This window comes from Carcharodon carcharias, chromosome 5 (assembly GCF_017639515.1).
Source record: "Carcharodon carcharias isolate sCarCar2 chromosome 5, sCarCar2.pri, whole genome shotgun sequence".
Taxonomy (NCBI): domain Eukaryota; kingdom Metazoa; phylum Chordata; class Chondrichthyes; order Lamniformes; family Lamnidae; genus Carcharodon; species Carcharodon carcharias.
This window is the reverse complement of record NC_054471.1, coordinates 21,849,058-21,868,128: the sequence shown is the minus strand read 5'-3', so window position 1 is coordinate 21,868,128 and position 19,071 is coordinate 21,849,058. Positions and strand designations below refer to the sequence as shown.

Sequence of the window (19,071 nt, the reverse complement as noted above, 5' to 3'; positions counted from 1 at the left end):
GGGAGACTGATGATGAAGGCCCATGGGATCCAAGGCAATTTGGCAAATTGGATCCAGAATTGGCTGAGTGGCAGAAAGCAGAGGGTGATGGTCGAGGAGTGATTTTGTGACTGGATGCCTGTATCCAGTGTGGTTCCACAGGGATCGGTGTTGGGTCCCTTGCTGTTTGTGTATATAAACGATTTAGACTTGAATGTAGGAGGGTTGATCAGTAAATTCACTGATGACACAAAAATTGGTGGGTGGTAAATAGTGAGGAGGACAGCCTTACAGGATTACAGGAGGATATGGATGGGCTGGTCAGATGGGCTGATCAGCGGCAGATGGAATTTAATCTGGACAAGTGTGAGGTGATGCCCTTCGGCAGGGCAAAGAAGGCACGGGAATACACAATCAATGGGAGGACCCTGGGAAGCACCGAGGATCAAAGGGACCTTGGTGTGCTTGTCCACCAGTCCCTTAAGGTAATTGGACAGGTAGATAAGGTGGTTAAGAAGGCATATGGGATACTTGCCTTTATTAGCTGAGGCATAGAAATAAGAGCAGGGAGATAATGCTGGAACTGTATAAAACGCTAGTTAGGCCACAGCTGGAGTACTGCGTGCAGTTCTGGAATCCTCATTATAGGAAGGATGTGATAGCGCTAGAGAAAGTGCAGAGGAGATTTAGCAAGATGTTGCCTGGGCTGGAGAGTTTTAGTTATGAGGAGAGATTGGATAAACTGGGGTTATTTTCCCTGGAGCAGAGGAGACTGAAGGGGGACATGATTGAGGCGTATAAAATTATGAGGGGCATAGATTGAGTAGACAGGAAGGAAATTTTCCCCTTGGTGGAGGGATCAATAACCAGGGGCATAGATTTAAGGTAAGGGGCAGGAGGTTTAGAGGGGATGTGAGGAAGAATTTTTTCACCCAGAGGGTGGTGGGAATCTGGAACTCACTGCCTGAAAGGATGGTAGAGACAGAAACCCTCATACCATTCAAGAAGTATTTGGATGTGCATTTGCAATGCCATGGCATACAAGGCTATGGACTTAGTGCTAGAAAATAGGATTAGAATAGTTGGGTACTTGTTTGACCGGTGCATGCTCAATGGGCCAAATGGCCTTTTTTGTGCTGTAGACCTCTATGACTCTAAATAGGTTTTGATTCTTGAGGCACTGGCACCAGGGCTGGGGAAAGTGGGCACTGTAAGGTTGGGACGGTCTTCATCAGAACCATGCTGGAACCAGTGTACTGGCATAACTAGCACGGTAGAGAGGGCTTTTAACTAAATAGTGGGGATGAGGGATCACATGAGGGAAGATCTAACAAATTAAAGGGAGAGGACTAGGCAAGACAGTAAGGTTGCAATAAAGGGTAATGATGATCAGAATATGACAGGAAGGGTCAGGATGTACAAATAAGAGAGTCAGCAGATAAGGCTAGAGTTTGCAGAAATAGTAAAAAGACAGAACTAAAGGCTCTGTCTCTGAATGCCCGTAGCATTCATAACAAAACAGATGACTTATCAGCTCAAATAGAAATAAGTATGTATGATATGATAGTGAATACAGAGGTGTGGCTGCAAGATGACAAAGGATAGGACCTGAATATTCAACAGTATATGACATTTCAGAAGGACAGGAAGCACTCTTAATTAAGGATGACATTAGTAGAAAGAGGTATCCTAGTTCTAAAGATCAAAATGTAGAATCAGTTTGGCTAAGACATAGCAAAGGTAAGAAGTCACTTCTGGGAGTAGTTTATAAGGCCCTGAATAATAACTACAATGTAGGCAGGGTATACAGGAAGAAATAATAGGGGTGGTGGGGATGGGGCTTGTGAGAAAGGTATGGCAATAACCATGGGTAATTTTAATCTACATGTGGATTGGACAAATCAGATAGGCAGGGGTAGCCCAAAAGATGAATTCACAGAGTGTTTTCAGGGCAGTTTCTTAGAGCAGCAACTGTTAGAGCCAACTAGAGAGCAGGCTATTCTAGATCTGGTAATGTGCAATGAGACAGGATTACTTAATGACCTCACAGTAAAGATGTTCCACGGTAGCAAAGATCATAATATGATTGAATTTCACATACAGTTTGAGGGAAAGAGGAGTGGGGCTAAGGCTGGTGTTTTAGACTTAAGGAAAATTATGAGGGCAGGAAGACAGAGCTGGCTAAAGTGAACTGGGAAATTAGGGGCACGCATTTAAGGAAATATTTCATAACATTCAGCAAAGATACATTCTCTGGGAGAAGAAAACACCATCCATGGCTAATGAAGGAAGTTAAAGATAGTATCAAATTGAAAGAAAAAGCGTACAATTTCCGCAAAGATTAGTGGCAGAACAGAAGATTGGACAGAGTATAATTTTATAAAGCAAAAATGGATTAAAAAAAGAGAGGTGGAAGAAATACGAGCAAGAGTGATAGCTAGCTAGAAATTTCAAAACAAAAAGTAAGAATTTCCACAGGTATTTAAAAGAGAGAAGAGTAACCAAAAAAGAGCATTGTTCCTCTACAGAGAGACAGATTGGGGAATTAATAATGGAAAATAAGGAAATGGCAGATGAACTGAACAGATATTTTTCACCTGCCTTCACCATGAAAGATATAAATCTTTGTAAGTCAAGTAGTAAAAAGGAGGGAGGAACTTAAAACAATTACAATCACCAGCGAAATGGTACTGAGAAAACTGTTAGAACAAACGGCTGAGAAGTCCCCAGGTCCTGATGGACTTCATCCTAAGATCTTAAAAGAAGCAGCTGCTGAGATAGCAGATGCAGTGATTTTAATTTTCCAAAACTCCCAAGATTCTGGAAAAAATATCAGATCGATATTCAAGGAGGGAGAGAGACAGAAAGCAGGAAACAACAGGCCAGTTAGGTAACACATGTCATAGGGAAAATGCTGGAATCTGTTACAAAAGGAGGCTGTAGCAGGGCACTTAGAAAATCTCAATGCAATCAAGCAGCATCATCATAGTTTTGTGAAAGGGAAAGTGTGTTTGACTAATTTATTAGAGTTCTTTGAGGAAGTAACAAGGAACATGGGTAAAGGGAAACTGTATATACTTGGATTTCCAGAAGGCATTTGGTAAGGTGCCATAACAAAGATTACTACACAGAATGACCTCATGGTGTAGGGAGTAACAGATTAGCATAGATAGAGGATTGGTTAGCTAACAGGAAACGGAGAGAATGCATTAATGGGCCATTTTCAGGTTGGCAAGATCTAATAAGTAGAGTGCTACAGGGCTCAGTGCTGGGACCTCAACTATTTACAATCTATATCAATGACTTGGATGAAGATACCCAATGTATGGTTGCTAAATTTGCTTACGACACAAAGATAGGTAGGAGAGTAAGCTGTGAAAAGGACATAAGGAGTCGGCAAAGGGATTTAGGTTAGGTGAGTGGTCAACAACTTAGCAAATGGAGTATAATGTGGGAAAATGTGAACTTGTCCACTTTGGCAGGAAGAATAGAAAAGCAGTATACTATTTAAATGGCGAGTTTGCAGGACTCTTGAGGTACAGAGGAATCAGGAAAAGTTAGTAAGCAGGTATAGCAAGTGATTAGGAAGGCAAATGTCACTTATTGCAAGGGAAATGAAACATAAAAGATTAGGCAAGTTCTGCTACAATTGTACAAGGCATTGGTGAGACCGCATCTGGTCTACAGTTTTGGTCTGCTTATTTAAGAACGAACATAATTGCATTAGAAGCAGTTCGGAGAAGATTCACTTGACTGATTCCTGGGGTGAATGGTTTATCTTATGAGGAAAGGTTAGACCTGTAGACATTGGAGCTTAGAAGAATGAGAGGTGATCTATTGAACCACAAGGTCTTGAAGGGACTTGACAGGGTGGATGCTGAGAGGATGTTTCCCCTCATGGGAGAGACTAGAGCTAGGGGACATCGTTTATAAATAAGGGGGTCTCCCATTTAAGATGGAGATGAAGAAATTTTTTTTCTGAGAGTTGTGAGCCTGTGGAATTCTCTTTCCCTGAGTATTGGAGACAGGGTCATTGAAATTTTTAAGGCAGAGTTAAATTGACTCCTTGTTAGTCAAGAATCTAAGGGTACAGGGCGCAGGCAGGAAAGTGGAGTTGAGGCCAGTCAGATCAGGCATGATCTTATCAAATGACAGAGCAGACTTGAGGGGGCGAATGGCATATTCCTGCTCCTAATTGGTACATTTATATGACAGAGTGGGCTTGCAGGTGGAGAGCGACCTGACCGCAACTTCTCACTTGGGAAGAAAATTGCTACTGATCTTTTCCTAAAAAGATCACAGTATGCAAACTATATATAATATATATGAACATTTCCTGCGACATTTAAATCTTTTTTAAAATTAAGTTGAGCATTCATTTTTATTGCAGAATGCTACCACCATCCAAGTTTGTGTTTGTCATAAATTAAGGCAGACAATTGAATCTGGTTAACTAAGTGTTTATTCGGGTAGTGGAACCACACAAAGCATGTATAATAGGATTGGCATGTAGTTGCTATATGTGAAACAAACTTCAGTAGGAGCTGCAACTGTGATATGCTTACTGTACCTGACATTGTTATTCAAACACCGAGTGACAGCATGTAATACAAAATGTACTGTACAACTGGCACAGCTTGTTTTCCCTTTCTTCATACTTTTTCTGGAAGATTCCCCCAAACCATGCTATCCTTGACTTTCCAGATAGGTGAGTGAGTTAGAAAAAGGCAACTTTCTACTGGACCCCTGTTACCTTCACTCTTCAATCAGATACATTACTTTTTTTTAAATAATAGCAAGTCTCTGGCCCATCCCCCGATTTTTGACCCACTTATTTTCCCCCACCTTCACTTATTTTTGTCCCATTATTGATTCATTTATCAATTTTCCCAACTGAAATTCCAAGTATTATTTTTATGTCAAAATTCCACCAATCCCAAATTTCTATCCCCAACAGCTAAAGAAAAAAAATCACTATCACAAAATCACAGAATCATGACAAGGGTGCAAGAAAAGTAGCAAGAATAAAGAGGGATACTGCATACTACAGGAAAAAACGTGCCAACACTGCTCAAAACTGTTTTCTCAGCAATACCGTGGTATTTTTAGATTTCTACTTTAAATACTGAATCGCCACTGGAGACATACATAGACTGCCCAATTTACAACGGACCTGAGTATTAATTATTTAGGTGGAAGCCCTTGATCTTATTTGAAAGATAAATCATTAGCTGAAGAAAAAAATACAACCTTAAAAATCACTTTGCAAGATCATTGTGATTTTTGGTATGTACCGGACAAGGGTGGGTGGCAAAGAGTCGACTCAAAGAAATCCCTAAATCTTTCCCCAGCTGCATTTAGATCTCTTGAGCCTATCATTTCTTTTAATTACTATTACCTATCATTTTTGTTTTCCTCTTCTCCTCCCACTCACCAACAAAAACAGGAAAAGAAAAAAATTAAAAGTAGCATTAGGACAGCAACATGGTAAACAGATAGAATCCAGGTTAGGGAGGGGAAACAACAACTTGCATTTAGAAAGCAGCATTAATGTGGTGCAACACTCCAAGATGCTTCACCGGAGCGTTATCAGACAACATATTATCCAGAGCAACAGGAGGAACTGTTAGGGCAAGTGGCCAAAAGCTTGGTCAAAGGTGCAAGTTTTAAGGAGTGTCTTAAAAGGGGAAAGGGGCAGAGATTTACGGAGAGAATTCCAGAGCTTAGTGCCAAAGCAACTGAACGCATGACTGCCAATGGTGGAGAGATAAAAATCAGGGATGCTTAAGTGGGCTGAATTGGAGCAGCACAGCACTTGGAGCATTGTAGGACTAAAGGACATGAAGAGCTCGGGAGGATGAGGCTATGAAAGGAAACCTACTTGATCATCATACAGGAGTCCAAACTCCTGTATGAGCAAGCAGGACTAGAAGTTGGGAACTCCTGCTCAGAAGATAACTTCCTGCACTGCTATTTCCACTTTGCTGATTGACAGTAGTTGTACTGCAAAGCTGTGTAGTTATCATAATGACAACCTAATTTCCTCGCAAATCATTCAGTTGCACTGTCAGCAGCACTGGGACAGTGCTATTTCTTTATGTTGAAGGCAAGGTATAAAGGAAAGTTGCTGACGCATATTCAACTTTGTTTACCTCAGACATTTGTTGTACGGTTTTCCATTCAAAATTCCTTCTCCAGGTCATTGATCTTCCTCACCAAACCTTTCTATTCTTTTGCTAACAACTGATCAGTCTTCTTTGAGGTTGCCAACCCTCAATAATCAGAAGCTCCGGTGCTTTGGAGTGCAATAGCAAAAATACAACCTGGTCTCTGCCACATCCCTCAATAGCACAAAAGAAGATAGTCATAACAGAAAAGGCAGCAGCTATTTAGGTCATTTAGACCAGACCAATTCTGTACAGCAATCCAGTCAGTCCCATTCACCTGCTCTATCCCCGCAGGCCTGCAAGTTTATTTTCCGATTTCCTTTGGGATCATTGATTGTTTCCACTTGCACATGCTCATACACACCGAAATCCAGATCATTACCACTTGCTGCTTAAAAACGTTCTCTCCCATCCCCCTGCATCTTTTGCCCAAAACCTTAATTCTATGTTCCCTAGGCCTTGCTCCATCAGATAATGGGAACAGCTTTCTTTATTTACCTTATCTAAACCTACCAATCTTCTTACCTCTATTAAATCTCCATTCAATCTCCTTTACTCAAAGGAGAACAACTTTAGCTTCTCTGGCTCACCTGGTAGCTAAACTCTCTCATTCCTGGAACCATTCTAGTCAATCTTCTAAGGACTCTCACATCCTTCCAAAAGCATGGTGACCAGAACTGGCTGCTCCAGCTGTAGTCTAAACAGAGCTTTATGAAGTTTCAAAATAACTTTCCTGCTTCTGTAGTCAATACCTCTATTTATAAAGCCTAAGATCCCAGGTGCTTTGCTAAACTTTCTCTTTCTTTCTTTTTCTCTCTCTCTCTCTCTCAAGATCTCCTGCCACCTTCAAAAGATGTACCCCTAGGTCCCTCTGTTCCTGACACACTTTAGAATTCTGCCATTATGTCTAGATTGCCTCTCCCCATCCCTTCTGCCAAAATGCATCACCTCACACTTCTCTGTATTAAATTCTATCTGCCATTTGTCTGCCTATTCTGCTACGTCCTATTGCAGTCGATCTGTATCATCCTCACCATTTACACACCTCCAAGTTTAGTCTCACAGGCAGATTTTGAAATATTACTCTGTATTCCAAGCCATTTTTATATAAAATCAAAAAAGTAGTGGTACTGACCCTTGCGGAACACCACACTCCAATCTGAAAAAGAATCATTTACCACCATTCACTGTTTTTCTGTTCTTAAGCCAATCTTTTCTTAAATCCAAGCTGACACTGATCCTCCTATTCCATTAGGCTCAATTTTATTAACCAGCCTTTTAAGCAGTACTTGGACAAAGGCTTTCTTAAAACCTATATTGACAACATCCACTGCAATACATTCATCAATCTTCTCTGTTCATCAAAAAATTGAGTAGGATTAGTCGAGCACAATCTGCCTTTTCCAAATCCAGGTGGCTCTCCTTAATGAACTCAAACCTCTCCAAGTGCCTGTTGATCTTTTTTTCACTGATCATAGTTTCTTAAACCTTTCCCCACCAATGATGACTAGCCTGTAGTTACTAGTTACATTATTTCTTGAACAAGTGTGTCACATTTTCTACTTTCTAATCCTCTGAACCTACCCCCATATAGAGGCAAGAGTGGAAGATTATAGCAAGCCCTTCCGCTACTCTGCCCCACTTCCTTTAGCAACCAGGGTTGCAAATCATCCAGACCATGCGACTTATCCACTCTAAGCATAGCCGGCCTTTCCAGTACATCTCTATCAATTTTCACCCTATCCATTACCTCTACTGTTATTTTGTCAGCATCTGCTTCCTTAGGCAGCACTAACAATGCACTGTCATGAAATGCATCGGTCTTTGTGACCCTGGGTGCTAAATTAGTAAAGAGGGCCATTGACACAAAGGTACCCCTTTGGAGCAGTTTTGTTCTCTTTAGCATGGCCATAGATCTGAAAGTGTGCTCGTGAGTTAGTGTTGAGTGTACACGGGAATCCAGGGAGGAAAAATCTCCAAAGGCGAGACTGAAGCCCTGTGAATTGGACCACTGTTAAAGCCATCTGAATGGGTGCGACTTTGAGAGAATTCCAAGGAGGGATCTTCAAAAGTGAAGCTGGGAATCCCTTGAGAGAGAGTTTCCACGAGTGTGTTTGACTTGGTGTTTACTGACATCTGGGTGGGTTCTTAAGAAATCCATGGATTCTGTCTTGGTTGCATCTGTCATTTACTCTGACCAGTTTGTCTGTTAACTCACATGTACTTCATTCTCTAACATTCAGGAACAGTAAAAGATACATATTGTGAACAGTTTTACGTTTCTGACCTTGTATGGTAAGGTTTGTTTTTGCCTGTTTAAAATCTGTGGAATCTTGTGGCTTTATTCCAAAAGTAAATGTCTTGAATCTCAACCTTTATCTACTTTAAACAAAGTGTTATTGGTCCCTAATTAGATCTCCCCCACCACGTACCGGGTTCTGACCAAGGATCATAACCTTCCAGACCTTGTAGTTAAAGAGAAGTGTGAAGTACTGGATTTGATAAACATAGAGGAAGTATTAAGGTGATTAGCATCTTTGAAAGCGGATAAATCCCTAAGGTCGGATGAAATGTACCCCAGGCTGTTAAAAGACAGTGAGGAAATTGCAGTGGGCCTGACCATCATTTTCCAATCCTCATTGGCTGTAGGTGAGGTGCCGGAGGATTGGAGGTCTGCTAACGTTGTACCTTTGTTTCAAAAGGGATTGAGGGATAGACTAACAGGCCAGTCAGTCTGACCTTGTGATAGACAAATTATTAGAATCAATTCAGAGAGACAGGATAAACTGTCACTTCAAAAGGCATGAATTAATCAAGGGCAGTCAGCATGGATTTGTTAAACAAAGTACATATCTGACTAATTTGATTGAATTTTTTGAGGAAGTAACAATAGGGATTGATGAGGGTAGTGCAGTTGATGTGTTTTACATAGATTCTAGCAAGGCTTTTGACTAGGTCCCACATGCCAGACTGGGTGAAAAATAATTGGTTCAGTGGCAGGAGTTAAGGGGTAGTTGTTGATGGATGTTTTTGTGACTGAAAGACTGCTTCCAGTGGGGTTTGGCAGGGCTCAGTACTCATTCCCCTGTTTTTTGTGGTATGTGTTAATGATTTGGACACAAATGTAGGGAGGTTATGCTGGCACTATACAAAACATTAGTTAGACTACAACTTGAGTGCTGTGTGCAGTTCTGGTCACCTCATTATGGAAAGGATGCAACTGCATTAGAGAGAGGGTACAGAGGAGATTTACGAGGGTGTTGCCAGGACAGAAAATTGCAGCTATGAGGAAAAATTGGATAGGCTGGGGTTGTTCTCCTTGGAACAGGAGAGGCTGAGGGGAGATTTGATTGAGATGTTGAAAATTGAGAGGCCTGGATAGAGTAGATGGGAAGAGCTTATTTACATTAGCAGAAAGGTTAGTGTCCTGGTCATTGTTTAATCCTCAACCGACACCAGCAAAAAGATTAAACTGGTCACGTATCTCAGTGTGGTCCCTCAGCTTTTTTCTTCTTAGCATGCCTTGCGAGATCATTTCAATTAATAGTCAGCCACATTGTTAGGAACTGGTGTCATGTATAGGCCAGATGGAGAAAGGGGGCAAATTTTTTTCCCTGAAGGACATGAGTGAACCAGATGAGTTTTTACAATGCAGTAAGTTTCATGGCCACAAAGTGACCAGTTTTTCATTCCAAATCTCACTCCTAAAAAAAAACTCTTGCATGGGATATATATGCATTGCTGGTAAGGCCATCCCTAATCACTTTTGAACTGAGTAGTTATTTCAGAGGGCAGATAAGAGTCAACCACATTGCTGTGGGTCTGGAGTCACATGTAGGCCAGACCAGGCAAGGATGGCAGATTTCCTTCCCTCAAGGTTTTTATGACAATCAATGGTAGTTACATGGTCACCATTACTGAGACTAGCTCTCAATTAGAGGTTTATTAATTGAATTTGAATTCATCCAGCTGCCAAGGTGGGATTTGAACCCGTGAACCCAGAGCATTAGGCTAGGCGCCTCTGGATTACTGGTCTAGTGACATTATCACCCCGCCACCATCACCCCAAGTGAAGTGCTCTATAATTGGGAAAAGCAAAACCAACAAGAAAGTTTATTCATTTTCAATCTAATATTTTCAATCGAAGTTTTGGTCAACTCTCTCATCATGGCTTGTTTCAGTTCGTTCTCCACACTGCTAGCATACCTCAGGACATTTTCCTGTATAAAGGCACTGCTGGGAAAGGTAAGCTGCTGTTGATTCCCACACTTCTTTGCACTTGTTCAACCTTTTGGTTTCATCAGCAATAATAGAATTTCCCCAACTGATCTATCAGGTATTACACATCACTGAGATTTCATAAACTTTAGAGAAGTTAATGTATTATTTATTACCTTGTGTTATTTTCCTCCCAGTAGGGATGGATATGCACCAGGGACTGCAATTCTTTTGGCAATTCGCTTTCTATTCTTCTCCATCTATCTTAATAAGGAATAAAAAATTATACATTATATTTTGATTTTTCAAATGTCTTCAGTCTCTATTTAATACTCAATTCAACGTATGTGATGTACATCATACCAAGAAATCATCTGATTCTGTGGAAACACAATATTTCCCCACGTAAAATAACTTGGCACTGCATTTGTCACATATTTCCAAATATTAACAATCAACCTTCTAACATATCCCAAGGTTTAGCTAAGTCAAACTTACTTGCTTACTGTTGCTTTAAAAAAGTATATGCACATATCTCAATAGTTCAGCTAGTAAATGGTATATTTCAATATTTAGGGAACTGGTTTCCCTCATGCTATACAGCTCATCTCCCTCCACTCAAGCTCATTATTGTCACTTTTCCATCCAACTCAAATTTCCTTTTCTCATTTTCTCCTCTCATTCTCTATTGAATCCTCCTGGGGTATGATTTTACAAAAGGAGAAAAAATATACTTGCATTTCTATAGCACTTTTCACAACTTTCCAAAGCACTTTACAACAGTGACTACAGTAATTAATTGACTGTAATGTAGGAAATGTAGTAGCTAATTTGCTCACAGCAAGCTCCCATAAACAGCCATGTGATGTTGACTGAGATATAAAATATTTGCCAGAGCACTAAGGATATTCCCCGATACTCTTCAGAACAGTGTCATGGATATTTCCTATTCAGGAAAGCGAACAGGGTCTGTTTGACATCTCATCTTCATCAATACTTAACTGGAATGGCAGGCAAGACTTTGTGCTCAAATCTCTGGGGTGAGACTTCATTGAATCATGATTCATGAATTGAACCAGACTTGATCCATAATGCTACCAACTGCACTTGTAGCCCTTGTACCTTAGCCAAGTAGTTACTCGTCACCGCATATGTTTGGAAAGTTTTTTTGGGAAGATTATTCAACAGTTGAGCCTCATTTTTCCTCACCAATATCCACATATCCATATTTTCTGACTGTGTTTTGGGGGGGTGGGGGTTGAGGGAGGGAGCAGAGGTGCCTATAGCAAGCACATGGTATATGCCAGCACACAGAGTCAGATTATTCAGCACGACTGGTCCATGCCAATGTTTCTGCTCCACTCAAACCTTTTCCCATTTTTCCTTCATCAAATTCTATTAGCATAACCTGGTGTTCACTTCTCCCTCAAACGCTTATCTAGCTTCCCCTTAAAAACATCTATACTACAGTGTTCTCGAGTACTGCATTCTCATCACCCTCTGAGCAAAGACGTTTCTTCTGAATTCTTCATTTGGTTTTTTGTGATTATCTTATATTGATGGCTTCTACTTTTGCTCCTCCCCACAATTTCTGGCATTACTCTGTCAAAACTTTTCATAATTCTAAAGACATCTATTAGGTCAATCTTCAGTCTTCTCTGTTCAGCTGAGATCCAGCCTGTTTACTCTATTCTGATAGCAGAAATGCATGGCTATTATCTACCATCCTGGTAAAACTTCCTTACACCCTCTCCAGTGCTTCCACATCCTTTATATATATTACGATAGCAGAACTATACACAGCAATCCAATTGTACTATGGCCAAGGTTCAAAACAAGTTTAGCATAACTTTTCAATTCTAGAAAGAAATTAATACTTGGCTTGTTTTTTTTTAAATGGTGTTACTGATCTGCACTGCAGTTTTACTGATGTTTATTTGTACTCCCAGGTCCCTTTGCTCTTCTAGTCCATTTAGGTTCTATTTTCCAAGTAATATGTGGACCAGTTAAGAATGAGGTCCACTTTCCCAGCCATTGTCCAGAAATTCAGAAGTCAACAATAGCAACTCTTCAACTGACCAGCTGCAAGCAGCTAATTCAACACAGACTAGGAATTAAACCTGAGACTTTAAAGTTTACATAGCTCAGTTTGATTAAACAACTAAGCAGCCAAGAAGCCACAATTCCACAGTTCTACAGTTCTGCACTCTGCCAAGAGCTCGGATCACTTTGAAGGTGGGTAACAAAGTCTGTGGAGCCCAACACTCACCCACATTTCTTCTTGTTTAATTGTTTTAATCTGCTGTCTGGGTGGTTTCTCAGTCTCTTTCTGACCCACCCCAAATTGATTTAAAAAGGTGAGGGGCAGTTAATACAAGATTTTTTCTATGCATAGAATATTCTCAGGTCAGGAATTGCACAGTTATAATAAAGCTCCCTCCTCTCTGCTCCAATACTGTGCCTTTCCCTCCCCCAAGTTAAAACCTCCACCACTTCACAGCAAAGCACCAGCATTTTCATTACCTGACCTATCACACTGTTCAGCTCCTTGAGAAGGCACTAACTTGCCCTCGCATAGCACCTTTAACATAAAAGCAATTCAGAGACAAGAATAACTGATCAGTGAAGGGAGAATGACTGTTACATCTTGTGGCTTCCAGAAGTCTGAAATAATCACACTTTTAGACACAAATACTGGAGCTTACATAGAGTATCTTTTTCAGACCTCCATGCACGTTTTTTCTCTTTATTCTTTGATGGAATGGGGGCATCATTAGCAAAAGCCTATATTTGTTGCCCTTGAACTGAACATTTCAAATGGTAATCGTACCCTGACAATTTACACTTGCTTTCAGCTATACTTCACAAAAGCTACTCAGACTGTAATCTTCTGTCTGAATTTTTTTTTAAGTTTCTAACCTTCACCATTAGGCAACCATTCTGTTACCATGTTCAACTTCACTAACTGGCTGTCAGATGTTAAGACCAGAAGCTAACCTTTATTCAGTTTTAGATGTATTCATAGAGTGAAACATTACAAGTATACAGCACCTAACTCTACTCCCACCCCAATGTCATTAAGTGTCTCTTTATAAGTACTCAAGGAGTTATCAAATCTCCACCAGACAATTAACAATTTATCCAACGGTGTGGAAAATTGTCCAGGTATGTCTTGTCCTTGAAAAGCTGGAAAAATTCAATCCCACCACTCACCCCACCATCAGTCAACTCTCAATCATCAGCAAAGTGATCCAAGGTGTTGTTGACACTACTGACAAGCAGCACGCACTCAGCCATAACCTGTTCACAGATGCCCAGTTTACATTCCTCCAGGGCCACTTGGCTCCAGGCTTCAATGCAGCAGTGGTCCAAATATGAACAAAAGAGCTGAATTCCAAAGGTGAGGTGGGTGTAACTGCCCTCAACATCAAGGCAGCATTTGACCAAGTATGGCATCAAGGAGCCCGAGAAAAATTGAAGTCTATGGGAATCAAGGGGAAAAACTCTCCACTTATTCAAGTCAAACCTAGCACAAAGGGAGAGGGTTATGACTGTTGGTGGTAATCATCTCAGGCATAGGACATTGTTGCAAGAGTGTCTCAGAGCAGTGTCCAAGGCCCAACCATCTTCAGCTACTTAATCATTGACTTTTTTTCCGAAATAAGATCAGAAGTGGGGATGTTGATTGAAGATTTCACAGTGCTCAGCACCATTTGCAACTGCTCAGGTACTGAAGCATGGGAACCCCAATATCAGCAAGTTCCTTTTCAAGCCACACACTAGCCTGACTTAGAACTATATCACCATTCCTTCACTGTCACTCAGGAAAAATCCTGGAACTCCTTCCCTAACAGGATTATGGGTGTGCTACACCACATGTGGTGGCTTAAGAAGGCGGTTCACCACCAACTTTAGGAGCAATTTGGGATGGATAATAAATACTGGCCTTACCAGTGATGCTCACGTCCCATAAGCAAATAAAAGGGCTTTAATTTTGATAATTAGATAGCATGGCAGTGGTTGAGGAGCCTTAGCAATGGCAGAAAGATACAGTTCATTATTATCAGAATACATGTAAAACTTGACCCTATGCCTACGAATAACATTACCAAGGGAAAATATAAATAAGGAAAAGAAGGAGACCAAGGGTAGAGGCTTGAAGCACATTCAATGTAACCACGCAGAGCAGAAACCATTTTAAGAGTTGTCTCAACTGAATGAAGATAGGGATAAGTGGAACCAAACTAAAGTTGCACCACAAAGGGTAGGTGGACCAAGCTCAGTTAATTTCATGCGGATTGAGGAGGGAGGTTAGGGCACTGCAAGTGGATCTTGTGGAAGAAACAAGCATGTGAATGAAGGCTGGAACAAACAGGGCAGAGGAAGGGGAGAGGTGTCCAAGGTGGCCAAAAGGCTATTAAGCTGACCAACAATTTAGTTTTACTTTGTGAACTTACACCCATTAGAAAGTAAGAGAATGCAATCTTTGATATATAATCTTACAGCCACAGAATTACACATTTTGTCCTGTGAGTTCAAGCTGTTCTTTTGAAAAGTAGAAACAAGTTGAAGTTTTAAAAGTGGATTCAAAGTTAGTCACCATTTGTTGGGTTTATGAGAGAGACAGGCTAACTTTCAGCGGCTGTCCCTTTTCCATGTCTGCATGCTCAGGCCATGAAAGAACACAGGGGGCAATGATGTCATCACTATGACAGCCATTCAGTATTGCAGGCCAAGTATAAACATATGGTGACTGAGCTCAGTCTACACAGGGAGCAATGACGTTCCACAATGACAGACAAGGACGGAATTATTGGTCCCATGAACAGTGACTGGACCTGACATACAGGGTCGTAGACCTTGTTTTCCTACATGTCACATCATAACTATATTCACCATATCAGAAGCGTTTTTGCAGCCTCACCACCAGAGTATTTTTTATTTGCTTCTGTGATAACAGCAAATCATCTCCAAAACCCGAGCTATTCTTTACAGCATAGTTGTACCCAGGAGTTTTAATGGCCATCTTAATAGTATAACTAGCAGACAGAAGTGCAGCCATAAATGAGATTTTTTTTTGTTTACATTTAAAACCACAGCTACCAAGGATGATTCCAAACCAGACAGCTTACAGTTCACAGCTATTATTAGCTTACTAAATGTCCCTTTTGCTTTGTGGTAAGGTTGGGGATTGGCTGTGGTGGAAAAAAATAGCCAATCAAAAACTCTGTTTACCACCAAAACATTATACTCTGCTTAGGGCTTCTATGAGCTGCAAAGGAAAACTATTTACAGTGCATTCCGTTTTACTGCTCATTATGTACTCAGTGACGTTATGCTTTGGAAACCAGACTCACGTGTGAAAACAGCAATGTGTAAATTTCACTCCCCCTTCACTGGATTTCCAGTTTCAAACATGTCTCCAAAGGCCAGGTAAACCAAAGAGTTGAAAGAAGATTGGGATGTGTAATTTAGTATGACTGGAAAGTACATTGCAACAGCCTCCATTTATATGATGTCTTTAATGGAAAAAGATTACATAGAACGTACAGTACTGAAACAGCCCATTTGGCACAACTGGTCTGAGCCAGCATTTATTCTCCTTCTGCCTCTTTTCATTTAACCTGATGAGCATAATCTTCCACAATCAAACTTCTCTACCCAAAGAGAAGTGAGAATGTGGAATGTACGACCACAAAAAGAGTGGTTGAGGTGAACATCATACATGTTTTTAAGGGAAATTTAGCCAAGTACAAGGGAGAAAGGATCAGAGTGATATGCTGACAGGGTGAGATGAAGGGTGGGAGGAGGCTCGTGTTCAATCTAAGCACTGTCATAGACCAATTGGACTAAATGGCTCGTTTATGTGTTGGAAATTCTACATAATTTTACGTAATGTACCAAGACATTTCACAGGTAAATTCAGAGAAAGCTGAGCCAGAAAGTGAGAAGTTAGATGGGGTAACTGAAAGCTTGGATAAGATTTTAGTTTTTAAAGACCATGAATGGTAAATAATTGGAATTCAAATGTTGAAAATTATTAATTATAGATGTGTATTCCTGCAGTCAAATTTAATTTGCTTTAATCAAAACTAGAATGTTTTCTAAAATGCTTCTGGAGAATGAAGGGCTTCCTTCAACATCATGAGGATATAAAGTTGATAGAATCAAGCAAAAGAGACTGCTACAGATTAAGAAGCATAAAAAACCCTGAAAAATAAAGTTGTCTTTCATATTTTAACAAAAGATAGGCAAATTATTTTTGGCAGATCAGGAAATCTTTTAGCAATGCTCAAAATAAGAAAGCACTGAGCTCTTACTGCAGTCATGTGCATCATTATATATTCTCTCTGCCTGGCTCCAGGCAGCCTGGCCAAACAATAATAAAGCACTTGGGGTGGAACTTCCCACACTCTCAGCTTGTTTATCCTAAGTAAATAAATAGTAAGATAATATTTCCGACCCACTGAATTACTTTTTTAAAAAATTCAGCCCAGGTCGCTTTAGACCCAAAACTGGCACTACTACTAAAACAGAGAATTGAAAATATCCACTCTCCCATCTTTGCCCCCTGCAATAGAAATTATAATGTTATTTGTCATGCAGGACAAATTTTCTATAATTTGATTTCAAACTACTTCTTTCTTAAAATAGTTTAAAATGAGAGCTGATCATTTGTCACATACCAAATCTTAAAAACTTAAACACACGTTTTCCATTCAAATCGTATAATTTAACTATCAACCTACAGAGACTTCTACAGACAGAAGTTCCAATAATAGAATTTTTTCTAGACTTCCATTTTTCCTGGGTACTTGAAAGTGCTTCCTGACTGCTTCCTGCCACAGCGTGAACAAAAAGTTAAGTCCTAAACTAACTAACTGCAATGATGAGTTAAAGGTTATGTCAAAAATGAAAATTGCCATAAGAATTTTTGATGCTAAGTTAATGCTCGGCTTATCAGAAGACATTCAAAACATCTTTTGCAAATAAATTTCAAAATAAAAATCAAAGAATGGATCTTTTTAAAATCTCAGCTTGGAAGAACATGCAGTAGCTCAGTGAGTTAAAGGCTGACCTCTCTCCTGAAACCTGATTTTGATTCCAGTTTAAAAAGATGGATAACCTCATCCTCTAGGTACTAGCTATAAGGATCCTACACTTGATTTTGAGCAGTCTAAACCCCTTCCCATCATACAAAATTGACTCGGAAGCACGACAGGATGGCTTATTGTGGGAAATGGAAATGTGTTGTTAATGCAGCAAGAGATGCTGATACTTGGGACTCAGTAGCCAGAATCTTACTCTGCAGCTAACCATGTTGAATGCTAAATGCTGACATTCATTTCCAGAATGGGATAGATTCCATTTTCAAGCATAAACTTCTCCAAGTCAGGTTTGGAAGAGTAGGCTGAATAGACTAATGGTTTTCTCCTGTCCGAAAAAAGGCTACATTGCTATGATACCCAAACAAAATCACTGTATGGAGCGAGGTGAATCCCTTGTTAGCAGTAGTACTCAAATTATATATTTACATAACTTCATAGGTCACAAAAATGCACCCATTCAGGCCGACGTCTGCAGCTTTGACAAACCATTCTTAAAATAGCGTCGTGGATCAAGCGAAATGCTATTTTTTAAAAATCCAGTGTGCTATAAATTGCAGTGCATGAATTGAAAATTATTTAAATTTCGTAGTGAATATCTTATATTTTACTTTAAGGCTTCATTGTTTACAAAGGTGATTTCTCACGGCATATTTGCAGAATAAACACTTAGTTCGGTTAAACTTGGGTTCTAACACTTCGGCTTGTTTCACTTCTGGCCCCATAGCAACAAATCTGTGCTTCATTCATACTTGAAAAAGAAGTATCACACATATGCATTTACATTTAAATGTTAGAAATATTTAAACTTGATACAGAAACATGCAATTTGGTCCCCATTAATTAATAAACACATACAACAGCCGCTGGATGATTGGACAGAGATGTAGGGACGGCCGATAGTTTGTTATGGGGCAGGTTTTTAAAAACCTCAATCTCAACTCCTTGATTTAAGGCCTGGTTAGAAATTCATACAAATCAGTAACTGGTCGTTTTTTTTAAAAAAAAAAGAAACCACTGAGCCCCACAGAACTTTTATCGCCCCTTTCCTTTCGGTCAGGTAGAAAAGTTATTGCCTGGCCACAAGAACTCAGCATGTTTCTCAGAGACATACCTGAGGAGAGAATGGTCGATGAGACTCTGGGCTCCCACACACTTTCTCCAAGTCTCCCTTTCTTCTTCAATCTGTGAGTGAGTGAGTGCAGTTTTTTTCAGTCAGCAAAGCACACCAGCAACTAAAACCTAACCTTGCGTCCTGGCTGAGACGCAGTTTCCCCGGTACACGCCAGCCGCCACCACCACCACCAACGAGTAGGAGGCGGCGCAGGACAACGGCAACTAACACGACGACGTCGCTGACGACAACAACTTACCTCCGTATTGACGTTTCGCTAAATCGCCCTCAAACAAACTCGCTGGCGCGGAACGCTGAAAGAAGGCGGTCGCTTTCCACTGATTGACAGCCTTATGGACCATTGGTAGAGACCGTTCGGACAACTGCCTCTTTATGATTGGTCTATGGTATGTTTGCGAGCGCTATGGCCCCGCCTTCTACAAGGTCCCACCCCCCCCGGCCCCTCAAACGAGTTTATCACCCCGCC

General features: G+C 40.4%; 1 protein-coding gene across 3 annotated transcripts in view; it reads right to left on the bottom strand.

Annotated features, from left to right (window-relative positions):
- The window catches only part of disp1 (dispatched homolog 1 (Drosophila)), a 423,869-nt gene extending 405,060 nt beyond the window's left edge, over positions 1–18,809 (bottom strand). For 2 of the 3 annotated variants that reach the window (XM_041188528.1, XM_041188529.1), the window contains exons 1-2: positions 18,585–18,809; positions 10,541–10,628 (exon numbers count right to left, since the gene is read on the bottom strand). The gene's annotated coding sequence lies outside the window, so the exon portion shown is untranslated. The remainder of the gene's footprint in view (positions 1–10,540; positions 10,629–18,584) is intronic. The other variant, XM_041188531.1, reaches the window with a different exon arrangement.
- Between the last annotated feature and the right edge of the window lie 262 nt (positions 18,810–19,071).